The sequence below is a fragment of the Salvelinus alpinus genome, chromosome 5 (genome assembly GCF_045679555.1).
Source record: "Salvelinus alpinus chromosome 5, SLU_Salpinus.1, whole genome shotgun sequence".
NCBI classification, from domain to species: domain Eukaryota; kingdom Metazoa; phylum Chordata; class Actinopteri; order Salmoniformes; family Salmonidae; genus Salvelinus; species Salvelinus alpinus.
The window spans coordinates 72219703-72247052 of NC_092090.1; the positions used below are offsets into that span (position 1 = coordinate 72219703).

At 46.6% G+C, this 27350-nt stretch overlaps 1 protein-coding gene across 4 annotated transcripts in view; it reads left to right on the plus strand.

Annotated features, from left to right (window-relative positions):
* LOC139576716 (EMI domain-containing protein 1-like) overlaps positions 1–27350 on the plus strand; it is a 73869-nt gene that overhangs the window by 17823 nt on the left and 28696 nt on the right. The window lies entirely within an intron of this gene.

A 27350-nucleotide genomic window follows, 5' to 3' on the forward strand; every position in this document is an offset into this window, starting at 1 on the left:
TCTCTCTCTCTCTTTCTCTCCTTCTCTCTCTCTGCGCTCCTCTGCTTGACTGGCAGTGCTCCCAACTGAAAAGCAGAACAATGAGGACATAAGGTTTTGGTGAGAAGAGAGAGAGAGAGACCCCAGGATGTGAGAGTGATTAAGGGCTGAGGTAGTTAATCATGTGGATGTGTAGTCCTGGTGGCCTGGAGCCTGGTTCTGACGCGGCTCTGAGCTGGAGCCAGCCCCTCAGCCGTGGGGTGGAGGGGGAAACCGTGACGACCAGACAGCTGCCAGGATGCCTTGGCTCTCCCCTCCCACTTCCTCCGTCTCTCCACACTCTCACTTCTCTTTTCACTCTGTCGTTTGGTTAACGTTCTCTCACTCTGGTTTGATATCTCTCTAATTTCTCTCTCTTTTTTTCTCATCCCTTTCTCCAAGTTATCTTTTCTGACTTATCTGAAGTTCAATAATGTATCTAGGTCTTTGTTCTATTCCCCATTTCCATCAGCACACCTCTCAGTCTCTACCGTTCTCTGTGTTATCCAGTATTCCCAGTTCCCCACTGTGTTAGTCTCCTAGGAGTTCCTCCGAACGAATATATGAGTAATATGACTAAAATGTTTGGTTCTTTCCACTAGGATACCCCTCTGTTTGCCTGCATCATAACAAAACATTCTCACTCTCCAATGGTCTTGTGAAAACCTCACATCAGGATCTCAGGGCAGAGCCAACAGCCTCCATTTTATTAATCTTCTAGGTTTTTACGTGTCCAACTTCACAGTCATTGAAGCACATAAGGTCAATTATTTTTTGTGGTTTAGAATTATATAGTCCAGCTGCAAGTATGTTGTCATCCTATACCATGCTAACTCTCTGTTATTGCTCTTCTGATCATTTCAACTCCAGTAGCTCCCCCCGTCCATGCGACCACGCCCCCACACACACCTCTCCTCACCCCTCTCACCCAGAACAGAACAGAGCCTAATGATTTCCCTTGGTCCTGGCTGGCCCCCTGTCTCAGCCTTGACCAGGGTACAGGGTGGAGTGACTGTTTGTCCCAGGACTTGGGACTGTTAGTGTTCTGGGTGGAACTGTAAATCGTTGAGCTTTGTGACACAGATTACTATGTTAAAACATTGAGTTCTCAGTGGTGTTGACATGGGACTGCAGTTTCCCTCTCCAACCAGCCCACTCCTCCCAGGTGAGCTAACAGTTTCTCTGGGGCCTCCCAGGGGCCCGCTGCCTGCTGCTGGGTGCTGTAAGGGGGCGTCTTTTGGGAGAAATTACTCCACTTTTCCCACCAGCACACCATTTACACATGTTGACACAAGGTGTGCACATGTAACACATACTCGGATACAGGGTACAAGACACTCAAAAACACCCATATGTGCATGGATGAAAACAGGCTACCGAGATACACACACACACACACACACACACACACACACACACACACACACACACACACACACACACACACACACACACACACACACACACACACACACACACACACACACACACACACACACACACACACACTGTCAACATAATTATCCAATTATGTGCTGTGGGAGATTCCCTCTGGTTGTCATAGAGGGCTGTGGTGGGGGTTTGACTGGAGGGCGGGGGGGGGGGGGGGGGGATTAAGCACTTATCAGAGTGCCCTTCCTGGTGGCTCAGATCACAGGCAGCGCTGAGTGGAAGTGACAGCTACTATTCGGAGAGAGCTGTGCTGAAGCACCGTGGATAGCATCCAGGCCTCCGGCGCTCTGTAGGAGAGGCCCCTGACAGCACACAATCTGATACCCCTCCTCTCAGCCCCCTCATCCCCTTTCTTAGGGAGCAAAAACCAGCGACATGGGGATGACTGGAGATAGGATAGCACAAATTGTTGACATAGCGTTGTCAAGGAAATTTAGAGCGCCACTCACAGGTTCATTGAGTGTGAGGTCAAGTACAAGCTGTGTGCTTGTCCCTCTGCTGCCTGTTTGCTGTCTGACTCTCACAGACTGTGGAAAATGTGCATGATCCTCTCATTTACTTTACCTCCCCTACCTCTACCTCCTCTGTACTGCACCACTACCCTAACTGACTCCCCCGCAGGGCTGGTCAGCATTACTGCATCCGTCACCACAGCAAACAGGCAGACTGGGAGGATGAGAGTAGAGGTGAGATTGAATGATAGCAAACCTCCTCACTCAGGAAAAGGCAGAGCGGTGAGGGCGCTGGCTGTAATCTTAGTGCTCAGTATTGTTGTTTTCCTTCGCTCACTTTTCTGAGTTCAGCCTATGTTCCATTACATATGTGTACTCTCTGACCCTGTTGTGGGGTTTGGAGTTTGGTCCCCCCCTTGCTGCTCCCCTGCCTGCTGACTAGGGGTTCTGACTGACTGTCTGGTCTGTCTGACCTAGAGATAACACATCTCTGTTTTAGTTTAGAGCCCCTTGATGTGTTTTCCCCAGTCCCAATGACCCTGGGAGCAGAGTGCACCAACCCAGGATGAGTGAGCGCATGTTATTGGACGGGTTCAGGTCACTTTGGCACCTGAGAGACTCTCTCGTCCAATCAGAGGTTCCCATGAGATCTGTGGCCTGTTGGCTCCACCATGATCCAGCCCAGGGGCTCCAAAAACAAAACATTACATCACACCATGGCGGGTAACAGAAAAACAGTCAGAGAATCAATGTGGAGTAAGATAACACTGTATTAAACCACCCCTCATATTGCTCTCTGTTTCTCAGGCCCCCACCCCAATCTCAATCATTGGCTCAAATTCCAGACCAGTGGTGTAATTACTAGGTCCTAATTGTTTTCTTTGAGGTTGGGGAGATATTGTCTTACTGCTGGACATGGAGCTTGATGGACACACTTTCATAAGCTTTCAGATGACAGGGATATCCCTTCACCCTTCCAAATAACACTATCAAAAGTAAACCCCATTTCGATAGCAATTTTATTATAACAGAATTTCAAATATATTCCATACAGGCTAGACTATGACATCCAATCTAGCTGTCAAACACATCAGTGTGCCTACAGTATCAAATACTGCATCAAATGGAGATCCCAGTCTCTCTGACATATAAACTGTGATAGTATTCATGTCTCTCTCAGGTCAGGTGTGTTAGTTGGCCTACTGTCCTTGTCCTCTGCTGTGACTGAGTTATGTGAGGATATAGTGTGAGGATGACACTGGGAGACTCCAGTTGATATCATGGATTGTACTTGATGTATAGAGAGAGGCACTTGAAAGCAACTCACCACCACAGCAGAGTATCTCAGGAGGGGGCGGCAGGCAGGCAGGCAGGCAGGCAGCACATTGAGACATTAGGGAGGAGGTTTTGCTGAATTAGCAAGGTTGTCGATGCTCTGCGGGAGAGTCCCCATCAATGTCTCTCAGCCAAGCTGAGGCTGCGGTTTCTGGGCCGTAATTACGCCGTGGCCGGGAGGTAGAGGCGCGGCGTCTGCAATAAGCCGCAGAACTGTAATCTGTGTTTTCACAGCTCAGCGTGGCTTATCAGAGGCCTACACTCTAAGCCCCTTGCTTTTAACATCACTGGGCTGCAGCTTGCCATTAGCAAGGGCAGTGTGGGAGTATGTGGGTGCTGGTGTGTTTGTGTGTGTGGGTGGGTGGGAGAGCGAGGTGTTGAGGATTTGTATAGTGAAGGATACAGCTGTTAAGCATGATTAGCTGTTTTAATGGCTGCAGTTTCTAGTAGCTGTAAATCGAAAGACCTAGTGTGAGGTCCCGGGTTTGGGGCCTGCACGAGGCCAGTTCCTCTCTTTGAGTGCCGACCTCAACTCCCACTCCTCTTGGACCACACAAAGGAGCGCTGTCAAAAACAAAATATGCTGACCCAACATAAAGCCACCATTTTCCAGAGCTGACCCTAAAGTGGTCCTTCTCCCTCCTCACATCCACACACCCTGGGTCCCCCAATCCCTGTGTTTGTATAAACAGGTTGTAAAACCACTGGAACACTCACACATGCAGTGGGGTCTGAAATGATTGACACCCTTGAAAAAGATGAACAATAATGACTGTATAAAATAAATAATTCAAATACTGAGCTATGTATCGCATGCTCAACAAATTGGGAAACTATATTATTTTATACAAATACAATTACTTAAGTAATACTTTTCTTCTCAAAATGGTAGGGGACCAAATTATTAGCACCCCTAAAGATTATTTTAAATAAAGTAGTCAAAAGTTTAGTATTTGGTCCCATATTCCTAGCACGCAATGACTACATCAAGCTTTTGATGCATGTGTGCAGTTACTTTTGGTTGTGTTTCAGATGATGTTGTGCCCAATAAAAATGAATAGTAAATAATGTATTGTGTCATTTAAGAGTCACTTGTACATTTTTCTACATTAATGTGGATGCTACCATGATTGCAGATCATCCTGAATGAGTGTTAATAATGATGAGTGAGAAAGTTACAGAGGGTCAAAGATCATACCCCTAAAACCTGCTAATCTCCCCTGTTATTGGTAATGGCGAGAGATTAGCATGTTTTGACTACTTTATTTATAAGAAACTTTAGGGGTGTCAATAAATTTGACTCCTATCTTTTCGAGAAAAATTATTATTACTTGTTCAACTAAATCTCTTTCTCTGAACAGTTGTATGAGTATAAATAAAGAAAATCCAATTTTTGGGGAGAATACAATATAGCTCAGTATTTGAATTATTATTGCTTATCTTTATCAAGGGTGTCAATCATTTTTGACCCCAAAACATACACACACATACATACACACGCTTACTGATTTATTTAAAAGGAAACATAGACACACACGTCACATTTCACACACATGCACGTTCAGATACACTCACAACACAGGAGGTTGGTGGCACCTTAATTTGGAAGGACGGGTTTGTGGTAATGGTTGGAACGGAATGAGTGGAATGGTATCAAACACATCAAACACATGGTTTGATGCCATTCATTTCGCTCCGTTCCAGCCATTATTATGAGCCGTCCTCCCCTCAGCAGCCTCCACTGACTTGATTTACACAGACACACATACCCACAAAGGCATCCTATGCATACACACAGACAGGCATGCCCCCAGCAGAATGCAAACAGGCCTGTGCGGAGATTCATGGGCGTGTAAATGGCGAGCGACAGCAGCACAAGTGCCAAGCCCAAATTGGAAACAGCTGAGGCGAGGGGAGCTGAGGGCCCCAGATGAGATTAGAGGTGGGAGCGTCTTGCTCCTCGCTTCTCCACTCAGTGGGGAATAGTCACAACAGCCATTCATTATAAAATGACACCAGTCATTTTACCAATGTGACCAGCCATCAATTAACTAAAGCAAACAGGGAAAATTAAGCATTTTTCTCCCTCTGTTTGCCCCTCTGTCGTGCTCCTCTGTTGATGTTTGTGTGCTCATTTGTTAGAGTGGTAATGGTAAAGAGTTGTTTTAGACTATTTCGAAGTATATTTTCGAGGAAACCAACTATTGCCACAGGTCAGATGAGTGTTGAGATTCCTTGTGCTGCATGCAGGTCAGTATATTTATGGTTTCCCTGGCCTCCGTTCTGAGTCCCTAGGGGGGCGTAAATTATTGAAAATCATGCTTCTTCTTCTTCTGGGGAAATGGACCCAGAAGGCAATGCTAGAACTTGTAAGGCTGCAGGGATGAAAATAGTGAAGCTGTGTGCACACACACACACACACACACACACACACACACACACACACACACACACACACACACACACACACACACACACACACACACACACACACACACACACACACACACACACACACACACACACAACACACACACACACACACACACACACACACACACACACACACACCCACACACACACACACACACACACACACACAGTCCTGCCCCATGGCAGACACAATGCGCTCCTCTGTCCCCAATAAATCAGAGGCATTTCCTCTCACCCTGCAGTTTAACAGGGCCTGTGTGGGCTGTATGAGTGACCCGTAAACCTACAGGCACTCTGTAGCTCTGTTCAGGGCCCTGCACAGCAAAGTACTATCAATGGGAAGAGGCAGAGAGATGCAGAGGGAGATAGGAGGGGGAAGAAAGGGGGAAGAAAGGGGGAAGAGGAAGGGAAACTAGGGTTTTGACATCTAAAAAAGAACCCTCCACTATCCTATTCTTTTTTTGGGGGGGGGTCAGTGCCGCTACTGACATCACCCTTCATCCCCCTGTGTTAGCCTCAGTTCTCAGGAGTAGCTAGCGGTGTAGAGGTCAGTCATGGTGTGGTATGGTGCTGCAGCCCTCAACTGTCTCTGCTCTACATCCTAAGTGATGTCATCAGAGGTTTCACTAGGCCTGTCTGCTGTCCCTCAAACCCTCAGAGTGTAAACCAATTACCATCCCTCAACCCACCAAGGCACCATTCAGAGGTAGTGAGTGGCATGTAGTAGTTAGAACACATACTGTAGCTTTCCTGTGGCCATGAGGTATATGTCTCTGTGTTTTGACGTCGTTGAGTCTGAGACAATGGCAGCATTGATGGGGATGGCCTCTGCTCCCAGGGGGCTGGTGGTAATGTACTGTACAGCCCTGATGAGTTCACCTGGCCTGCGCTGCCTGGCTCCCAATGGGACTGCCCTCCCTCCATCTGTGGATCTCTTTCACAGAGGGACCTCCACTCATTTCCTATACCACCTCTCCTCTTTTCTTTTAATCTCTCTTCTACCTCTCTCCTCGCCTTACCGTGTCAGTCTCTCCACTCTCTTCTCCTCTCCTGTCTTCTCACATCATCATTCCTCTTCTTTTCTATCCTTTAGTCTGCTGTGTCTCTCCTTCCCTTTTCTCTCTCCTTGTGCAGTGTGTCAGTACTGGCTGCCTCTCAATCCTCCACACTGCCAGGTCTCTCTTTCTCTCTTACGTATCTCTTTATTATTTTTATTAAAGCCCTGGGCAGCCTCAGATATGAATCAGAATGAAATCTCCCTCCTCCTCTTCTCTTCTTCTCTTCTCCTCTTTTCTCCCTCCCTCCTGCAGTTGTGTCCAGATGCTGCAAGGCAGAATGTTTAGTATGAAACCAGCATGTAAACAATGCTAGCAGTCGCTATGTTGGTGCTGTGTATCATTCTGTTTATATGCAGTATCTGTTTGAGGTTTTGTGTACTCCCAGAAGTCTTAATTGTCTTGTTGCACATTTGTCATCTATAAGAGTGCAAAAACATATTACGACACCACATGAGAAAGACTCAAAGTGTTTTGGTCCAATGGGCTGGGATTGAGGAAGGAGCTATCTAACCCAGGCCACACCTCCCCCCACCACCACACTCCCTTATCCCAAACCACAGACAGACCGACAACCACAACAGAGCATTGGACTGCGGTGGACGGACAGGTGGTGAGGACATCATTTATGACCCCTCATTTCAAGGACCTCCCAAAATCCCTCTTCTTGCTCTTCCTCTAAGACCCAGCCCTTCAAACCTGGGGCCGCTGGATGGATGAGGGGACTCAGGTTGCAGTCACATTGGTGTCCCCACTCCTCTCCCCTCAGTGGCTGCTGCTGACGTGGTGGAGGGAGGTAGTGCTGAGTCAGAAAGAGAAGCGGTCTGGTGATAGTTAGTTCTGGGTTGAGAAGGGGCTGAAGAAGAATACGTTTTTTTTTGGATGAGCTGCACTTACACACAGGCTAATTGGAGACATGCCTGGCTCTGTGAGAAGCAATCAGAGAAAACAGAGGACACTGCTTCCCTCTGGGCTCTGTGGAACCAAATGCCTTGACTGGGGGAAAATTACTTCCCTTCATAGGGTGGTACAGGGAATAATGGAAGGTATGATCAGATGACTGATATATGAGACCAAATGAAAGTGATTGGCTGGCAGACAGGCTGTGCATTTACAGTAGGGTGTGGCGGGGATAGATGAAGTGTGAAGATCTCTGATAAGACCCATGAGTGACCCATCCCTCATCATGTGTGTCTTGTGTGTGTGTATATGTGCGTGTCTGTGTCTTTGTCTGGATTGTGCCACATGTGAGACAGTGACAGTCCTCCTCAGCACAGCCCTGTATCTGGCACTGAGTGTACGTTCACACATGCGCCAGACAGATGAGGAGCGTTTCCCTCTGCAGTGTGCTGTTTACCTACTAATAGAGCGTGGAAGACATGCATCATTTAGGAGAGAGCTCATATCTCCTCCTCTGTCCTGACTCCTCCACTGTCACGCCTCGGAGACCACTGGACTCCATCATACTGCCATCCCTCACACACACATACACACACGCACACGCACACGCACACGCACACGCACACGCACACGCACACGCACACACACACACACACCTCCTCTCTGCTCTCTCCTCCTCTCCTCCATGCACAGAATGAAGGACACAGACTTGGGAGGACCATCCTCCTCAGTGAATTTTTCATTTTTTTTTTAAATAGTGAAACTTATAGTTAGAATTTTTAAATAAAACATTATTAAATATATTCCCATGTCACCAAATAATTGATTAAAACACACTGTTTTGCAATGAAAGTCTACAGTAGCCACAACAGCACTCTGTAGGGTATCACCATGGTGTAGCTGGAGGGCAGCTAGTTTCAGTCCTCCTTTGGGTACATTGACTTCAATACAAAACCTTCAGTACAAAAGCTTACCCCCTTCCATAGACTTACACAGTAATTATGATAACTTCCGGAGGACGTCCTCCAACCTATCAGAGCTCTTGCAGCATGAACTGACATGTTGTCCACCCAATCAAAGGATCAGAGAATGAATCTAGTACTGAAAGCATAAGCTACAATTAGCTAGCAATGCAGTGCATAAAATGTGGTGAGTAATTGACTCAAAGAGAGACGAAGACAATAACTGAACAGTTTTGAACAAATTAATTTCTTCAAAAATTAAGGAGAGGCAAGAGAGAGCGATAGAGAGCTATATTTTGTTTTTATTTTTTTCACTTTCACTTTCACTTAGCTAGTGAATGCTGCTAGCTAGTTTAGCCTCAAACACCTGGATCAAACAGAGAGGGATGGTAAGTTAGCTAGCTGGCTATGGCTATCCAACACTGGAACTTTTCCAAGTCAAGGTAAGCGTTTTGGTTTTATTAATTTATTGCCACCGGGCCCGCCGGTGTAACTGCTAAACTGCTTGCTAACTGTACATTGCACTGCATGATTGTAGCGGATTTACTAACGTGTGAGTTCTAGTAGCTATGTTGACTGACATTAGCTAATATGGTGACAACGATGTAGCCTGTGTGTAGCGGTTATGATATGAAGGTTTGACTTGGAATGTTTTTTTTGTCTGGTCACAGACAGCTGAAGTGTTGTGCACTGAAGCCAACAAGCAAAGGGAAAAGGTGAGAGGAGGAGCGCACTTAGATGCAAGAAGGAATTAACGAGCAAAGTGATCATGCTGTTTGTATGTGGCTGCAATGAAAGTGAACTGTGTTTGCGTGTGGTCAGGGGTGTATTCATTCTGCCGATTCTGTTGAAAAACGTTTCTTAAAGTAAATGGAATGAAACAGGGATAAACATACTTGAATTTGTCCAATAGAAACTCTCGTTTGCAGCTGTGGGACTATTGATTACATTAAAGATCAGCTAGATCACATGTCAAACTCTTTCCAAAGAGGGCAGAGTGTCTGTGCGTTTTTGCTCCACTCTTGTACTTTATTGATGAATTAAGATCACTAATTAGTAAGGAGCTCCTTGCACCTGGTTGTCTAGGTCTTAATTGAAAGGAAAAACCAAAAGCCCGCTGACACTCGGCCCTCCATGGAATGAGTTTGATACCCCTGAGCTAGATGCAGACAAGCGTGTGCAAGGCGGTATTGAATGTGCCACTGTCTGTCTGTCACCTTGATTACTCAAAATGTTTATCTCAACCTGTGTACCTACTTTAACGTTCATTCATAGGCTAGTTTGTAGCAACCTCATGATGGGTATAGGGAAAATTAGAGTATCATGTAGTAGCCTAAACCTATCGATGTTGAGCTGGGCGAATGGAATATGAGTGACAGTCATCCAATATGCTATAACAGAAATAAGGCCATGCTCATTAAACGTCACCTACCGCCACTGGTCTAAACATACTGTAGTCTTAGTGCTACTGGGTGGGAGCACAGCAGAGCCTCCAGTCACAGCCCTGTCTATCTGCTGCTGTCGTTGGAGCGAGGCAGGGAGAAGAGTGGCTCTTCAGTACTGGCTGTATTATTTCTGTTGGCTCACCTCCATGCTGTCTGTCTGAAGGTTTCACCTGACAGGGACTGCACTGTCTGGGTCTGAGAGACGGTGCTAAGATTCCTTAACATGACCAGCATGCTGTCTGTTGCCTTATTCTGCAGATGGATACCTGACCTAAAAGAGGAGCTGTGAGTTTGGATGAAATAATGCACTGGTTCTGACTTTGAGTATCAGTCAGACTGATACACAAATCTCTCTGTCGCTGTCTCCTCAAATAATGTTTTTCCTTTCTGGACATAAACCCGTCATTACATCCTATTTACAAAAGAACGGAAGCATTATTCCAAGCTAATGCGTCTTTTGAAACTTCCACTGCTTTGTAAACCTAGCTGCTAGTGTAAACAGAGACTGATTAAGACTGTGTTACCGACGCTGCAACCAGTTGGGTTCTGAACCGGAGACTGTTGAGAAGTGCTAAAAGTCCCAGCACAGTTTAGATCCTCCCCATCTTTCTCTCCTCCTCTCTTTCTCCAGCTCAGTAATCTATTCACCCCATTGAAGATGGAGAGAGAGAGAGAGATGGCGGTGAAAGACATGAGCAGCAGAATGAGTTGAAATTTGCCCCTGCTCCAAAGGGACACGTTTCTCTGAGTCCTGCCAGGTAGAGATAGAGCAGAGAGAAGAAAGAGGATGGAGGTAGGATGTCCTCTCCTCCCCTTTTCATTGTTAGCCCTGACACTTGGCAGCGATGGCTGAGGGGTTTGGATGGCACACTGTTTTTTCAGCCAGCGGTGAGAAAAATAAGGTCATCGTAATAAAGAGAAGAGGAGAAAGAAGGCGTTTATTCTCTGTTTGAAAGGCTTGTTGAAGGTTGGTAAGGTCATAACCTGAAAGGAACAAATACTGGCTGGACAGACTGATCAGCTGACCTAACTGATGGTGATGATGAAGGTGATTTCAGTTGAAGTATTGGATTAGAGGGTTGAGGTCTATAAAACATTACAGCTTCTTGCAGGAGTCTGCAGCCATTCCCTGCTCTACACATGGGGGATTGCTAGGAGGGGTAAAAGGCCAGTGTAAGGAGTGGTACAGGGTAGGGCCAGTGTTATAAAAGAATGCCATGCATTATTTCTTAATGGCTGTACCCATGCTATCCCTGGAAACCTCTCAACACATTCTCATGTTCAGTCAAACATACTGAAACCCCTTAAGGGTGTATGTTCTAAGTATGTCAGACCTCTGGGGACAATGTCCCCCTGTGCATTGGTCAAAGCTGAAGAAAGGAAGCATGTCTCTAGTGTTTCATATATTGTATAATTTCCTCTCATAATAGATGGAGATGAATATCTAAGATAGTCCAACAGAGTTGTTTCAGCCCTGTAGTACACTCAGTTCCCTTCTCTTTTTTCGCTCTCATTTCCCCTCTACTCTCCCTCATTCACTGGCGGGCCGGGAATGCTGCGGTTACCATGGACCCCTGCCAGAGGTGCAGAGATTCCTGAGGCGTTTATGAGCGACGGTCCAGTCTGGCCTGGTTCTGACAGACTGCTACTCTTCCTCTCTTCCTCTCTCCCTCTCTCTTTCTCTTTCTGTTAGTATAGCAGTGATGGAGCCCTCATACACTCTCAGATCCACTTAGGGGACGGAGAGGACATGCTGTGAGATGCTGGTTAGGATCATTCATCTTTTTCTCAAAGAGCTTTTTTTGCAAACTGGAATTCCTTTCTCATGGCTGCACCTGACAGAGCAGAAATCTGACCCGCTCGTAACAGTACAGCCAGGTTCAACAGCTCTGCACAGTGTTCAACAGCTCTGCACAGTGTTCCATAGAGCTGCACAGTGTTCCATAGTGTTCCATAGAGCTGTACAGTGTTCCATAGAGCTGCACAGTGTTCCATAGAGCTGCACAGTGTTCCATAGAGCTGCACAGTGTTCCATAGTGTTCCATAGAGCTGTACAGTGTTCCATAGAGCTGCACAGTGTTCCATAGAGCTGCACAGTGTTCCATAGAGCTGCACAGTGTTTCATAGAGCTACACAGTAGAAGGGTCTTACAATGGGAAAGAGCATGTCAGCGCCAGCTAGCTGCCCTCCTCTGTGAATGTGTCTGAAGGACAGACGAAGGGAGGAGATGCATCATCACCCTATAAAAGACTATCAACACCCATCGTCTGCACTGTGCATGCAGTAGTTGAATGTTAACGTTGTGAATATAATATTTTGTTATCTGTAATGACTTGTAGTGAAATACTTTTAAACTGGGAAATCGTTCCACCAAGCCTGACTGATAGGGTTTTATATGAGTCAGTCATGGCAGAGATAGGGATTATCATTGAACCCTGTCGCTATGAAAGCAGCCAAGGAGTCTCACGTCTCAATTATGATAACTCGCCCCCTCACTCCCTTTCCACCCTCATCCACCCGCAGAAATATGGTAAAAGGCTTTAGTGCTGAAATTGCACTAAGTTACTTTCATTTTCCACTTGCTTCAGCATCTCATCATCTCACCACCAAGTGATGTCATTTATAATTATAAAGATTTCATAAAGATTATAAGTGAAATACTTTTTACGAGACCTTTATGTTAAGACCATTTTTATGTAGAAGGGAGTGTAATGATTTTAACATGATTGTCCTAAATTGTTACTTGTGATTTTTACAGCTTTCATGAGTAGTTTAACAGGCTGCTGATAAAACAGCAGTCTGCTAAGTCAAGGACCTTGTTCCTATTAAACTCTACCAATTCTATTATACTCCCTCAAAAATGACCTAGAGACTTCAGTTAAATTATCACCTTCATAAAGTCCTAAAAGGGGTTGAAGACCCTTTCAGATACAATGGCGCCGGAGGAGATGGCTGCCGTTATACGGCCTCCTAACCAATTATGCTATTGTGTGTGTTTTTTCACGTTATTTGTAACTTATTTTCTACATAATGTTTCTGCCACTGAAAAGAGCTTCTGGATATCAGAACAGAGATTACTCACTCGTACTGGACAAAGATTTTACCGAGTCGGACACTTCAGACACCCGACAAGGCCCAAATCCCAGTAATTTGCATGAGAAAAAGACAGAGATACCTGGGACGCAGGTCGGGGTGCCTTGTAAGGATCCGACGGCGAGTGGGTAATCTGTCTCTACCATCAGTCCTATTAGCCAACTTGCAATCACTGGAAAACAAACTGGATGATCTACGGTCGAGACTATCCTACCAACGGGACATTAAAAACTGTAATATCTTATGTCTCACCAATTCGCGGCTGAACAACGACATGGATAACATACAGCTAGCGGGTTTCACGCTGCATCAGCAAGAACAGCTGCCTCCGGTAAGACAAGAGGTGGCGGTCTGTGTATATTTGTAAACAACAGCTGGTGCATGAAATTTAATATTAAGTCTCAAGGTTTTGCTCGCCTGAGGTAGAGTGTCTCATGATAAGCTGTAGAACACACTATTTACCAAGAGGCGGCGCTCCTAGTTGCCGGGGACTCTAATGCAGGGAAACATAAATCCGTTTTACCTCATTTCTACCAGCATGTTAAATGTGCAACCAGAGGGAAAAAAACTCTACACCACCTTTACTTCACACGCAGAGACACATAAAAAGTTCTACCTCGCCCTACATTTGGTAAATCTGACCATAATTCTATCCTACTGGTTCCTGCTTACAAGAAAAAATTAAAGCAGAAAGCACCAGTGACTCGGTCAATAAAGAAGTGGTCAGATGACGCAGATGCTAAGCTACAGGACTGTTTTGCTAGCACAGACTCTTCCGATGGGATTGAGGAGTACATCACATCAGTCACTGGCTTCATCAATAAGGGGAATGATGACGTCGTCCCCACAGTGACCGTACATACATACCCCAACCAGAAGGCATGGATTACAGGCAACATCCGCACTGAGCTAAAGGGTAGAGCTGCTGCTTTCAAGGAGCGGACGCTTATAAGAAATTCTGCTATGCCCCCCGACGAACCATCAAACAGGCAAAGCGTCAATACAAGATTAAGATTGAATCGTACTACACCGGCTCCGACGCTCGTCGGATGTGGCAGGGCTTGCAAACTATTACAGACTACAAAGGGAAGCATAGCCGCGAGCTGCCCAGTGACCCGAGCCTACCAGACGAGCTAAATTACTTCTATGCTTGCTTCAAGGCTAGCAACACTGAAGCATGCATGAGAGCATCAGCTGTTCCGGATGACTGTGTGATCATTCACAAGCCCGCAGGGCCAGAGGAATTACCAGGACGTGTACTCCGAGCATGCACTGACCAACTGGCAAGTGTCTTCACTGACATTTTCAACCTCTCCCTGACCGAGACTGTAATACCAACATGTTTCAAGCAGACCACCATAGTCTCCGTGCCCAAGAACACTAAGGTAAACTGCCTAAATGACTACCGACCCGTAGCACTCACGTCTGTAGCCATGAAGTGCTTTGAAAGGCTGGTCATGGCTCACATCAACACCATTATCCCAGAAACCCTAGAACCACTCCAATTTGCATACCGCTCCAACAGATCCACAGATGATGCAATCTCTATTGCATTCCACACTGTCCTTTCCCACCTGGACAAAAGGAACACCTACGTGAGATTGCTATTCATTGACTACAGCTCAGTGTTCAACACCATGGTGCCCTCAAAGCTCATCACTAAGCTAAGGACCATGGGATTAACCACTTTCCTCTGCAACTGGATCCTGGACTTCCTGATGGGCTGCGGGCTCCAGGTGGTAAGGGTAGGTAACAACACATCTGCCACACTGATCCTCAACACGGGGGCCCCTCAGGGGTGCGTGCTCAGTCCCCTCCCGTTCCCCCTGTTCACCCATGACTGCATGGCCAGGCACGACTCCAACACCATGATTAAGTTTGCCGACGACACAACGGTGGTAGGCCTGATCACCGACAATGATGAGACAGCCTATAGGGAGGAGGTCAGAGACCTGGCCGAGTGGTGCCAGGATAACAACCTCTCCCTCAATGTGATGAAGACACAGGAGATGATTGTGGACTACAGGAAAAGGAGGACCGAGCACATCCTCCATTCTCATTTTACCTATCTATTTTTACTTAACTCTTATTTGTCTTAAAACTGCATTGTTGGGTAAGGGTTTGTAAGTAAGCAGTTCACTGTAAGGTCAACACCTGTTGTATGCGGCGCATGTGACAAATAAAATTTCATTTGATTTGACTGAGAGGGAGAACGAGACAAAGAATGAGTGTGAAAGAGAAAGGGAGAAAGGGAGAAAGGGAGAAAGGGAGAAAGAGGATAAGTGTTTGGGAGATATAGGGCAGATGAAGATAGAGGGCGAGTAAGGGAGAGCGAGGATGAAGATATAGGGCGAGAAAGGGAGAGGATGAGGACTAGAGGTCTTCATGGGTCCAACAGATCTGAAATTTCGAGATCCAACACGAGAGCGGGTTCAGATCCTAAATTCGAACTTTTGTCTCGGATCTGGGTCTGATATAATTGCCACGAGTCTCAGGTATGTGCAATTAAAATATATTTACAGATTGGAGCCGATTGGACCCGTCCTCTGTTAATTTAATGTGTGTGAGTCGATGAGAACTGCGTGACCTTGTTATCTGTCAGCCAGTTACAACTCAATAAAACTTGTAGCTTATGTCCAGCTGAAACTGGTTCCGGCTACTTATGACATGTGCGCCTGGTGCTGAGGAGAGAGAGAGAGCGAGTGGAAGGAGCCTTGGCCTAATCTACTGTTGATTGCGAAAATTGAGGCCTTTTTCATTTAAGTAAAATTAAAGTTAGAGGAGAAAGAGTATAGTGAAAACAATCTGACAAGGGGACTGTCCTCTGGGACAACTTTTAATATTGTACTGGACAAAGATGAGAAGAACGTTGGCACGGCCAAATGGACTGTGTGTGCAACTCGCTAATCAGGTTTGATGCAATTTTCTAACTTTTATGTATTTATTTTCGTATTTATTATCATTTGTTTCATCGTTATTATTATTATTGTATATCATTATTATTATTGTAGACTTATTTAAGAATCTACACCATTTCTTTATATATGCAAAAAGTGTTTTGTTTCATTGTGTTGATACATTTTCGTTGGCTAAGTTTGAACTGTCTTTTTAATTTTGTGCTATATTTAGTTGAAGATTAAAAATAGGCCTCTTGTGTCTATGGTTATCTGGAAGTCTATTGGTATCTGCTAGCATCCTAGTAGATACCCATAGACTTCATGTCATTGCGCTAACGCTAGTTAGCATTGGTTCGCAAAACTACCTCTAACTTCCTTCACACTGGACACAAGACATACAAATGGTATCCACGAGTTCATCTGCCTCTGGGGAAGTAGATCATGGTTTCCATTGATCATCCTTGAGATGTTTCTACAACTTGATTAGAGTCCACCTGTCGTAAATTAAATTGATTGGACATGATTTGGAAAGGCACACAACAGTCTATAAAAAGGTCCCACAGTTGACAGTGCATGTCAGAGCAAAAACCAAGCCACGAGGTCGAAGGAATTGTCCGTAGAGCTCCGAGACAGGATTGTGTCGAGGCACAGATCTGGGGAAGGGTACCAAAACATTTCTGCAGCATTGAAAGTCCAAGAACACAGTGCCCTCCGACATTCTTAAATGGAAGAAGTTTGTAACCGCTGAGACTCTTCCTAGAGCTGGCTGCCCGGCCAAACTGAGCAATTGGGGAAGAAGGGCCTTGGTCAGGGAGACCAAGAACCCAGTGGTTACTCTGACAGAGCTCTAGAGTTCCTCTGTGGAGATGGGAGAACCTTCCAGAAGGACAACCATCACTGCAGCACTCGACCAATCAGGCCTTTATGGTAGAGTGGCCAGACGAAAGCCACTCCTCAGTACAAGGCACATGACAGCCCGCTTGGAGTTTGCCAAAAGTCACTTAAAGACTCTCAGACCATGAGAAACAAGATTCTCTGGTCTGATGAAACCAAGATTGAAGTCTTTGGCCTGAATGCCAAGCGTCACGTCTGGAGGAAACCTGGCACCATCCCTACGGTGAAGCAAGGCTGTAACGTAACAAAATGTGGAAAAAGTCAAGGGGTCTGAATATTTTCCGAATGCACTGTATAATGCTTATCTTTATAAAAAAAGAATAATAACAAATTATCCTCCCTCTGTATGACTATATCTGTATAGCAGTAGTAGCCTATCTGATAAGTGTAAAGAAATGAATGTCATGTCGGGATATCTGTATCTTTCTCTCGGTTGCTCTAGGGCTAGGCCTATTTCTCTTCCTTTATATGTTCAATATGAATATTATACAGTGGATGTCTAGGCCTATATGCCTGTAATGCCCTGATGCATTTAGGGCTCAAACCTCTGACAGCTAAACCATGTGGTGGACAATTATTGTTTTAGGAAAGTAAAAAACAATAAAACAATAGGCTATAAAGTTTTGAATATGCTACACATCGAAACAATGAATATACTTTTTTTTTGTTATAGGCAGTTTTTAAGGACACGTAACTGTGGGTCACTTAGCCAATATCACTCGTTTATTGATGGCGCTGGCAGCGCCGGTCTGAGGTTTCTTTCTTTTTTTTCTCTCGGATCCGAACCGGCTGTTCTCGGGTGCATTCGGAACGGGTCTCAGTTTTATAAAAATGTATTTATGCATATCAGTTGGGGTGGGAAAGCCACTAATTCATTTCGGAACCGGTCCAACTTTTTGGCCCCGGTGAATACCTCTTGTGTGAACTCTTCAGTAGTGTTCTTCATCTTCCCACTCCTGTATTGTTTCGATTAGAGTTGCTCTCCAACGGTTTGTATGACAGCTGGATCCTGTAATTCCCCATCACTCAAACCTACACTCACTATGCAGACACACACTCACACACTCACACTGTCTCACACACTCACACTGTCTCACACACTCACACATGGACACGTTACCACATACTCACACCCTCTCACTAATCCACATTCCCACACCTTGTCCTACTTACGGTATGAAACATATGCTATCACATTCTCTCACTCAGAGACACATGCATGTGCACAGAAGCACTCACACTCACTCCCTTTATCTGTACCTGGATGTCACTATGTTTGATTTAGCTCTCTTGCCTCACCAGTTCCTGGGCCAGATGTCAGTGTGAGGGATAATATACTGTTTATCCATTCTGCTTTACTACACTCCACTCTTATACGCCTAGGGACCCAGGTCTCTCCCAGCCATGACCTTTGGGCCTCCTCCAGAACAAAACACATACTGCCAGACGCATCAGGAGGACACACACACACACACACACACGCACGCACGTACACACACGCATACAAGGTAGGAGGCAGGGTGAATGAGAGCATTCTTCCTCAATGGTTCCTATAGTAGTGTAGCGCTGGCCTCTGTTCTCAGATCAGAGCTATCAGCTCATGTAGCCAGATGTGCACGCAGACAGACCTCTAATCTTACACAGCAAAAGGAGGTTTTCTCTCTCCTCCTCCCACCTCCCTGTCCCAGACAGGAGCTGCTCCTCCTGCCCCCTCTACCTTCCTCTACCTCAGCCCCCCCACCCCCCCGAGGATGACGCATCTCAACACAGGGCAGCCTAATTTCCCTCCCCTCCTCCTTCTCCCTCCCCTCCCCCTTCTCCCTCCCTCCTCTCTAAGCCCTTGTTTATTATTTCCCATCAGCCTGGTCTGTGGGTAGGGTACCCATCCTGAAGTGAAGTCCCACTGCTGAGAATCGCTCCAAGGCACTCTCATAAATAATAATGACTATAATGAATACAGAAACAATGAGCTCTGCTTCACATCTCCCGCTCCCCTCACTTTCCCTCTGACATTTGAGTACTGAATACAGTGCCTCCCTCTGACCTTTGAGTACTGACTACAGTACCTCCCTCTCACCTCTGAGTACTGACTACAGTACCTCCCTCTGACCTCTGAGTACTGACTACAGTACCTCCCTCTGACCTCTGACTACAGTACCTCCCTCTGACCTCTGAGTACTGAATACAGTACCTCCCTCTGACCTCTGAGTACTGAATACAGTACCTCCCTCTGACCTCTGAGTACTGACTACAGTACCTCCCTCTGACTACTGACTACAGTACCTCCCTCTGAGTACTGACTACAGTACCCCCCTCTGACCTCTGAGTACTGAATACAGTATCTCCCTCTGACCTCTGAGTACTGAATACAGTACCTCCCTCTGACCTCTGAGTACTGAATACAGTACCTCCCTCTGACCTCTGAGTACTGAATACAGTACCTCCCTCTGACCTCTGAGTACTGACTACAGTACCTCCCTCTGACCTCTGAGTACTGAATACAGTACCTCCCTCTGACCTCTGAGTACTGACTACAGTACCTCCCTCTGACCTCTGAGTACTGACTACAGTACCTCCCTCTGACCTCTGACTACAGTACCTCCCTCTGACCGCTGAGTACTGACTACAGTACCTCCCTCTGACCTCTGAGTACTGACTACAGTACCTCCCTCTGACCTCTGACTACAGTACCTCCCTCTGACCTCTGAGTACTGACTACAGTACCTCCCTCTGACCTCTGAGTACTGAATACAGTACCCCCCTCTGACCTTTGAATACTGACTACAGTACCTCCCTCTGACCTCTGAGTACTGACTACAGTACCTCCCTCTGACCTCTGAGTACTGACTACAGTACCTCCCTCTGACCTCTGACTACAGTACCTCCCTCTGACCTCTGAGTACTGACTACAATACCTCCCTCTGACCTCTGAGTACTGAATACAGTACCTCCCTCTGACCTTTGAGTACTGACTACAGTACCTCCCTCTGACCTCTGACTACAGTACCTCCCTCTGACCTCTGAGTACTGACTACAGTACCTCCCTCTGACCTCTGAGTACTGAATACAGTACCTCCCTCTGACCTCTGAGTACTGACTACAGTACCTCCCTCTGACCTCTGAGTACTGACTACAGTACCTCCCTCTGACCTCTGACTACAGTACCTCCCTCTGACCTCTGAGTACTGACTACAGTACCTCCCTCTGACCTCTGAGTACTGAATACAGTACCTCCCTCTGACCTTTGAGTACTGACTACAGTACCTCCCTCTGACCTCTGACTACAGTACCTCCCTCTGACCTCTGAGTACTGACTACAGTACCTTCCTCTGACCTCTGAGTACTGAATACAGTACCTCCCTCTGACCTTTGAGTACTGACTACAGTACCTCCCTCTGACCTCTGAGTACTGACTACAGTACCTCCCTCTGACCTCTGACTACTGACTACAGTACCTCCCTCTGACCTCTGAGTACTGACTACAGTACCTCCCTCTGACCTCTGAGTACTGACTACAGTACCTCCCTCTGACTACTGACTACAGTACCTCCCTCTGACCTCTGACTAGAGATGTACAGTGGAGCAGACAGAGAAAGTTTTGGCCCAATGATTTATGAAGTCTCTGTACGTGTGTCACAGGCACAGTACTGTCTCTGGAGTGGAGAGTAGAGCTGGACGTGTTTTCATGGGACCACTCACCCAGCCTGCGCATTATTTAGACCTTACACACAGTTACAGTTAGCTGCCAGAAAACACCACTTTAAATGCAAGTCTCTTCTACTCACAAATTAAGGGGATTTTCTCTGGTGATCATGTTTGTGTCCAATGAAATAATGACATTTTACCCAATCCTCTACTCTGCTATGATGATTTCATAGAACCAGTGTGCCATAGAACCGTCCAACATGTCCTCCCCTGCTGGGCCCCTGAGGGTGAGCTGAACCCTGTTGACCCTGAGCTGTGATCACACAAGCCTTTTTATTAGCTGCTGAGAGAACAGCAATTGATGACTCTGGATCGCTCTTTTGAATTTCTTTTGTTTGTCGTTTTCTTTACAGTAAAGACCATGATAGTTCTGCCATTTTTCTTCTTTTCCATTTTGATCTGCCTCCTCTGTCGTCCCTCTCTCCTGATCCTCTTCCACTCTCCTGCATGGGAACCTCTGATCTGTGTGTGTGTGTGTCCTTTATCCCTGCATGTCTTCACATACACAACTCTGTCTGAAGGCATGTTGTGTTCAAGTGCCTTTCAGAGATAAGACTCTCATCATTCTGCCTGCTGGGAAAAGAAGTGAACAAGGAAGGGGCAAAGACACAAATAGAATCCTCCTTCATTCTCTCCCTCAGCCCTGTCCTTCTTTCACTCTCATTCAGTTTCCCTGCCTCCATTTCTTTCTGTTTCTTCCTGTGTTGGTGGTACAGCGTATTGAGAAAGCAGGCATGTGTCTCGGTCATGCTGTTTTTGAACCCCAGCTTCGGCCTTAGCTGTATTGCTGCCTGGCCCTGGGACTGGCCCTGGACTGGCACTGGGACTGGCCCTGGACTGGCACTGGGACTGGCACTGGGGCTGGCCCTGGCACTGGGACTGGCCCTGGACTGGCACTGGGACTGGCACTGGGGCTGAGAATGGATGTCAGAGATACGTTAGAGCACTTCATCACTACAGCATTGTCTCTACAGCTCTGGCTGAGAGATGGGAGAGAAAGACACAGAGAGAGAGAGAGAAGGGGGGGAATAGGCTGTCTCTATAGGCCTCTCTCTCAGTCCTCTATTGGCCGTGGTGTATTTCAGCCAAGAAGCCTTTGAAAGCCCAAACCCCCACGTCTGCTATACGACTCTGAGAGCACTCATCACACGCATAATAAATTTGGCCTTTAAAAGAAACTACTCCCTCTTTTAGCCACAGTAAAACAATAACGACAGGGAGGGGTGCATGCATGCATGCGAGGAGGGCATTGGGTCTCTGTGTGTGTGTGTGTGTGTGTGTGTGTGTGTGTGTGTGTGTGTGTGTGTGTGTGTGTGTGTGTGTGTGTGTGTGTGTGTGTGTGTGTGCGTGTGTGTGTGTGCGTGTGCGTGTGCGTGTGTGCGTGCGTGCGTGTGACTTGTGAATTTATATTTATTTTATTGGTGTCTGCGCCTTGTTTTATTTGCGCTTGTAGGATGCAGAGCAGTTTAGGTATCTAGACACACACGTGCGCACACACATGCACCCGCACGCTAGTGATGCGCGGGTTGACTCATAGGGTCATTAAATACTGTGTGGATGAAGGGCGGGTGGCTGGCGGGCGTGTTGAATGAAGAGATAACAATAGCTTAAAAAATCCATAAATGTGTTATTCTTGTACAATTTATATCTATAGGCTACATTTAGGTTTTTCTTTCATTATTTTAGGTTATCTGGCATTACTGTATAATCCTACACGCCAACCACTTTTGGGAACTAGCACGCACACACACACGAGCGCACACACACAGTCAGACAGCTCTGGCTCTTTTCCCTCCAGCTATTTAAGCGACCACATTGCAGCCTGCCACTGAGGAAACACTCAATGACCCTAAACTGGAGATTTAACTCTGAAGAAGGCCCCATGTTGAACCAAGTAGCCCCGTCTCCAGTCCTCTCTCCTGAGCCACTGGCCCCAGCTCCCTCTCTCCCCAATCCCTGCTCCCTCTCTCCCCAAGCCCTGCTCCCTCTCTCCCCAAGCCAATGCTCCCTCTCTCCCCAAGCCCTGCTCCCTCTCTCCCCAAGCCCTGCTCCCTCTCTCGCTAAGCCCTGCTCCCTCTCTCGCTAAGCCCTGCTCCCTCTCTCCCCAAGCCCATCTCCCTCTCTCCCCAAGCCCTGCTCCCTCTCTCCCCAAGCCCTGCTCCCTCTCTCCCCAAGCCCTGCTCCCTCTCTCCCCAAGCCCAGCTCCCTCTCTCCCCAATCCCAGCTCCCTCTCTCCCCAAGCCCTGCTCCCTCTCTCCCCAAGCCCTGCTCCCTCTCTCCCCAAGCCCTGCTCCCTCTCTTACCAAGCCCTGCTCCCTCTCTCCCCAAGCCCTGCTCTCTCCCCCAGCCCTGCACTCTCCCCGCAGACCCCCTCTCCCCCAGCCCTGCTCCCTGCCCCCCTCTGTCCTGCTCTGGGTGCCTGTTCTCCCCTTATCATCCCTTAGAGCTCTATACAGAGTATGCACACTTATCTCCATTGGTGCAAAACACAAACAGCCTACTAACCCGGTGAGCAAGAGGGCTCTCTGTATTTCTGTCTGTCAAAGGAACCAGATGAGATACAGACCCACGCGCTTCTCTAACACTGCCCAGACCCAGGCCCTGGCTGCTGGGTTCAGGAGAGGGGGAACTGTGGTGGCTGGTTCAGATAGGGGTGAGATAAAAGGTGTGGATGCATACATCTGTAGCACAAAGGACCATGGTGGAGTTGAGATGAGATGAGTGAGGCTTTCATCTAGGCTGATATCAGGGAGAGCAGCACATCACAGTAAGATAAGATAGCACTATACAACCAGACACACACACACACACACACACACACACACACACACACACACACACACACACACACACACACACACACACACACACACACACACACACACACACACACACACACACACACACACACACACACAAACAAAACAGTCTGAGTATTTGTTTTGGCTTACCCATTCATTAAAGCCAGGGAGGGGGAGTTGTGCCAGCTCAAGCCTGCCTGCCTGTCTGGTCTCGCTCGCCTGGTACTAAAAGCTCAGGTCCTTTAAAGGTCATTTCACTGCTATTCTTCTCATAACACCATTGGATTCATTTCAACAAGCATGGTTACTCTTATGAAATACTGTATGTATTTATCTTACTATACCATAGTATTGTTACATTAATTCAGCATCCACGTTACCCACCAATACAGGAGAGTGTGTTGTGATTACTATTGTAGTGACTACACCTACCTGCCAGTCTGTTTTATGTGTGTCCAAGCACAGCTGCTGCTTTAATATTATTTTTTTAAACTATTTTAATGATTTCTTATATCTGTTCGTAGCCTGAGAGCTGCACAAGTGTGTGTTTATTTCGGTTGAGGTGGAGATGCTCCGGATATCCAAGGGTTTACGTAGATAAGCCATTGAAATTCCAGCACGCAAAGAGAACAAAGTTGTGAATGTGTGTGTGTGTGTGTTTTTTCTTTTATGTGTGGCCATGCTTATCCCGCTCTTGTGTTTCTCCATGTGCTGCGGTCGGAGGGGAGACAGACAGGGGCCTGAGATCTCTGCCAACTCTACCTCTGGTTGAGCTGCTTTACTTCCTGTCTTTGACACTGTCTACTTCCATGATAACGACTCCTCAGATGTACATCAGATGTACATACTATTGAGTAATCTTGTCTTTTGCTCTCTCTTCCTCTGAGAGCGCAATAGACAGCCATGTGATTCTACCTAGGTAAAGGTCGAAAGTCATGTCCGTTTAAATCATTCACATTTGTTTGGTTAAAACAACAGGATAAATACACATGTAAGTAAAGTCCATTCCCCTTTTTTTTCTCCTTTGTGTAATGTTGTCAGAGATCAGTCCTAGTGTTTGTTGTACTCTTTGATCAGTCCCATTGGATGTTTGTTTAGCCTTGAAGGAGACAGATGTGTGGACCAAGACAGTGTTCCAATAACTGTTCGTCATTATAATTATCGGGGACTTGTTCACTTGTGGCTCAGCTCTATTGCTTCACTCATTGTACAAGGCTACCTTTCATTCATAAACCATCTCCATGAATGACTGCAGGTTGACGTTTATTGGGATGAATCTTGTCCTGGAGGCAGAACTTAGCAATTTCGCTAGATGTTCCAGCTGCAAAGTAAAATTAGTCTATTTTGTAAAAATGTATGAAAACAAAAATGAGCTTTCTGGTCTTAATTTAAGGTTAGGGTAAGCATTAGGGTTAGCAGTGTGGTTAAATTTAGGGTTAGGTTTAAACTCAGATTTTCTGACTTTGTGGCTATGTCAGCTAGTGACCATTCTGCAGAGCTGCCTCCAGAACAAGATTCATGACGAAAAACGCTAACCTGCGGAATGACTCTCCACATAGTGTGTAAAGTGATCCCAGATTTAAATCTGAATTATTTCTAATTTGTGTACCTTGTTTGTGTAATTTCCAGTAACTGAGGTCTAGAATACTTAATTTATTGTTGAAGTGTAATCCCAGACCCAGGTCCTATCTCCCAAGGCCCAGCTGTCAGTCATCACAACTGGGGTTAGCAGTGACATGGATTAGGTCAGATTTGACCCCCACCGGGTGTTTGGGACCTGTGTTAGCGTCTCATGTCTCTGCTGTGGTGTCGTGTTCCCATGTCCCCCTGTGTGAGTCAATCTCAGGTGAGTATGGGATCAGTGTCCCTCACACCACCACCCTGGATGCCATAGTCCAATCAGCTTTGATCCTGCCCCGCGGCCCCTGGAAGTAAGTGGGGTCTAATCCCCAGAAAGCCCTATAAGACACAGAGGAATGTCTGGCACACAGGAGACCATTCAACCAGGGATTACACAGAATGCAGCTCAGTCTCATACAGCCATAACCCCGGTGTGTGTGCGTGTCCTTGCATGCGTGCAAGCGTCCAGGCATATGTGAGTGTATTTGAGTGACCTGAGCAGTGAGGGTGTTGATTCCTCAACACAATTTTGTGTATGTAAAGAATCAGTGACCACACATCTGATAATAGCTTCCATCCCCTTATTAACCCTTTATGGAACTAAACCTTAAGTGACAGAGAGTGTCTCCATCCACACACTGAGCCTGATAGTTCATCCATACCTGCTGTGCCAGTTGAAACGTAGAGCAGCTGTAGGGAAAACGTTGTGGGAATGTTTCAGATGTTTTTTTAGGTGTCTATGGCCCAGAGGTGGAGAGCGGCCATACCACTGTCTCAGCACTCTGGCTTTTATTCTCTGTCATTCTCAACCCTTATAAGAGGTCAACTCTTGGACACTCAATTATATAGTGGATTGATGGTTTCTCTGTGGATATTTTATTTTATTTAACCTTTATTTAACTGGTTCATGGATGTCCATATGGCGGTACTCCGCCTGTTCCTGTGTACTAGGAGGCTGGACACAGTGGATCTGGCTGATTTCAGAGTGGGTTTGAAACTCATGTCACAGATCCACGGGAACCAGCGTATCATCATACCACCCTGCATACCACTGCTGGCTTGCTTCTGAAGCTAAGCAGGGTTGGTCCTGGTCAGTCCCTGGATGGGAGACCAGGTGCTGCTGGAAGTGGTGTTGGAGGGCCAGTAGGAGGCACTCTTTCCTCTGGTCTAAACAAAGATCCCAATGCCCCAGGGCAGTGATTGGGGACACTGCTCTGTGTAGGGTGCTGTCTTTCAGATGGGATGTTAAACGGGTGTCCTGACTCTCTGAGGTCATTAAAGATCCCATGGCACTTATCGTAAGAGTAGGGGTGTTAACCCTGGTGTCCTGGCTAAATTCCCAATCTGGCCCTCTACCATCACGGTCACCTAACAATCCCCAGTTTACAATTGGCTCATTCATCCCCCTCCTCTCCCCTGTAACTATTCCCCAGGTCGTTGCTGCAAATGAGAACGTGTTCTCAGTCAACTTACCTGGTAAAATAACTGTTAAATAAATAAAAAAATCTGCATCCCAATTTGCACACTATTCTCTATATATTGCACTACTTTTGACCAGGGCCCATGGGGTAGTGCAATGTAGGGACTAAGGTGCCATTTAGGATGCATCCCCAGTGCTCTGCTGTGTAGGGATCCCAGCCCAGACTCCCCTTCTGTATTCTACCCTTCAGCTACAGACAGCTCCCCTCTCCCTGCCCTGACCCATTCTGCAAAATGAGATGGCCTGTTGGGAACGTGTGTGTGTGTGTGTGTGTGTGTGTGTGTGTGTGTGTGTGTGTGTGTGTGTGTGTGTGTGTGTGTGTGTGTGTGTGTGTGTGTGTGTGTGTGTGTGTGTGTGTGTGTGTGTGTGTGTGTGTGTGTGTGTGTGTGTGTGTGTGTGTGTGTGTGCGTGCGTGTGTGTGTGTGTTTGACATGCAGGCACGTGCATGTGTTTCTGCATGTAAGTGTGTGCGCGCAAATGTGTGTTTCACCAGGCGTACAGTCGCACACGTGTGCATGACTGTAGAGATTGATGTAGAGATTTGGCCCAGAGCAGATGGTGAAAACAATGAGGCAGCAATCTGGAGCAGGACCATCAATCTGGAGCAGGACCATCAATCTGGACCAGAACCATGAGAGTGGAGGGAATTATGTTGATACTGGCCCAGGTCCATGGAATTAATAGTTTGCGTGCGTGAGGGTGTGTGTGTGTGTGTGTGTGTGTATTCTCGAGTATACAGTAAATGCTGACTAGTACGGGTTCCTTATATTGTCTAGTGGAAAAGGCATGTATCTTTATCCGTTTGTTT